General features: G+C 49.5%; 1 non-coding gene across 1 annotated transcript in view; it reads left to right on the forward strand.

The window, feature by feature from the left end:
• Positions 1 to 1149: 1149 nt before the first annotated feature.
• The window catches only part of LOC149517979 (18S ribosomal RNA), a 1808-nt gene continuing 457 nt past the window's right edge, over positions 1150 to 2500 (forward strand). Inside the window, exon 1 of the ribosomal RNA XR_016343892.1 lies at positions 1150 to 2500. This exon is cut by the window's right edge and continues 457 nt beyond it. This is a non-coding gene — a ribosomal RNA (18S ribosomal RNA).

The following is a 2500-nucleotide window of genomic DNA, read 5'->3' on the forward strand; positions in this document are numbered from 1 at the left end:
AAATCTCTAATGCTCTTTAGGGGGTGGTGGTTCGGCACCCCCTCTCCCTATCCACAGGGGGAGTAGGTATGTGTGATGGGCCTCCCATTGCGTACACCCAGGGCAATGTCCCTCAAGCAAAATACAGGCCATGCATGCCTTCCGACAATTTTGTCCAGTGATTGGTTGCTCCAATGATCGGCAGGCACCCATGGCCTCGATCGATTGAAGTGCATGCGAAAAAGGGGAGCTGAGCTCGAGCCCGTGCACTCGGCACATGCTACCCTAGACCCCAGACCAAGTCCCTGAATCGGGCAACGACCCCCTGGGGTGGTGCGAGCAGAAGTCACGGTTACTGGCTTGGCCCGGCCAGGTCTCTCGGTATTCGATGGTCTCGCAGTCCCTTCTCATCGACCACAAAATGCTTAGGCCTCGACGAGGCCGTGCATGCAGCCGATACTACCCGAGACCCCAGGAACAAGTCCTTGAATCTGGCAATGTCCCCCTGGGTGGTGTCAGCGAAGCTTGCACGTGGCCCAAGCATCAGTGGTGTCACTTTGTTGCTGCCTGTCGGATGGCAGGGGCAGTCTCGTGGCCCTTGCTCATGTTTTTCTCATGCCAAGCGGTTATGGCATGGCCTCGTACCTCGTTTCCTCTGCTCGCTCGTCGAGTAATCGATCGGGTGGGTTGTGGACCGGCGCGTGTGGATGCTGCCACTTGTACGTAATGGGCATATGAGTGGTGCTATGGTTGTGCGTGTTGGCAGGCTCCATGCTCAATGCATCGAACTGTCGACCCGTCATTCTCTTCAATTTCCCCTCATGCGGTCGTTGTACCCAGGGGGCACGATCGGGATCCTATCTTGCATACCTGAATCGATGGAAATCGGATGTCTCACCATCTCTCATTCATCTCGTGTTTCGAGGGCCACGGGTCGAAAGTCAATCGTGGTTGGTGTCCCAAGCGTGCCACCCAATCATCCGTGGCCGCATTGGTGCACCGACGTTTGATCATACTCTCGGATACGAAACATTTAGCGGGTGCGGGCTCTCGACCCCGTTCCTCCGATGCTATGCATTTCACGTGCTCGACACGTACGACACTTGCACTCCGCATCAGGCTCTGTCGGTGCGTTGAGGCCCACATGATGCCAACGTCCCGAAGGAATGCTATCTGGTTGATCCTGCCAGTAGTCATATGCTTGTCTCAAAGATTAAGCCATGCATGTGTAAGTATGAACTAATTCGGACTGTGAAACTGTGAATAGCTCATTAAATCAGTTATAGTTTGTTTGATGGTATCTAATACTTGGATAACCATAGTAATTCTAGAGCTAATACGTGCAACAAACCTTGACTCCTAGAAGGGATGCATTGATTAGATAAAAGGTCGACGCAGGCTATGCCCGTTGCTCTGATGATTCTTGATAACTCGACGGATCACACGGCCATTGTGCCAGTGATGCATCATTCAAATTTCTGCCCTATCAACTTTCGATGGTAGGATAGTGGCCTACTATGGTGGTGACGGGTGATGGAGAATTAGGGTTTGATTTCAGAGAGGGAGCTTGAGAAATGGCTACCACATCCAAGGAAGGTAGCAGGCGCGTAAATTACCCAATCCTGACACGGGGAGGTAGTGACAATAAATAACAATACCGGGCTCTTTGAGTCTGGTAATTGGAATGAGTACAATCTAAATCTCTTAACGAGGATCCATTGAAGGGCAAGTCTGGTGCTAGCAGCAGCGGTAATTTCGGCTCCAATAGTGTATATTTAAGTTGTTGCAGTTAAAAAGCTCATAGTTGGAACTAGGGTTGGGTCGTCCGGTCCGCCTCACAGTAAGCACTGATCTACTCATCCCTACTGTCGGTGATGTGTTCCTGGACTTAATTGCCTGGGTCGTTCCTCCGGTGCTGTTACTTTGAAGAAATTAGAGTGCTCAAAGTAGGCTTATGCTTGTATACATTAGCATTGGATAACATCATAGGATTTCGGTCCTATTGTGTTGGCCTTCGGGATCGGAGTAATGATTAACAGGGACAGTCAGGGGCATTCATATTTCATAGTCAGAGGTAAAATTCTTGCACTTATGAAAGATGAACAACTGCGAAAGCATTTGCCAAGGATGTTTTCATTAATCAAGAATGAAAGTTGGGGGCTCAAAGACGATTAGATACCATCCTAGTCTCAACCATAAATGATGCTGACCAAGGATCGACGGATGTTACTTTTAGGACTCCGCCGGTACCTTATGAGAAATCAAAGTTTTTGGGTTCCGGGGGGAGTATGGTCGCAAGGCTGAAACTTAAAGGAATTGATGGAAGGGCATCACTAGGAGTGGAGCCTGCGGCTTAATTTGACTCAACACGGGGAAACTTACCAAGTCCAGACATAGTAAGGATTGACAGACTGAGAGCTCTTTCTTGATTCTATGGGTGGTGGTGCATGGCCGTTCTTAGTTGGTGGAGCGATTTGTCTGGTTAATTTCGTTAACGAACAAGACCTCAACCTACTAACTA

Source organism: Durio zibethinus, chromosome 7 (genome assembly GCF_047325235.1).
Source record: "Durio zibethinus cultivar Kanyao isolate XHJ-2024 chromosome 7, ASM4732523v1, whole genome shotgun sequence".
In the NCBI taxonomy this organism is placed as follows: Eukaryota; Viridiplantae; Streptophyta; class Magnoliopsida; order Malvales; family Malvaceae; genus Durio; species Durio zibethinus.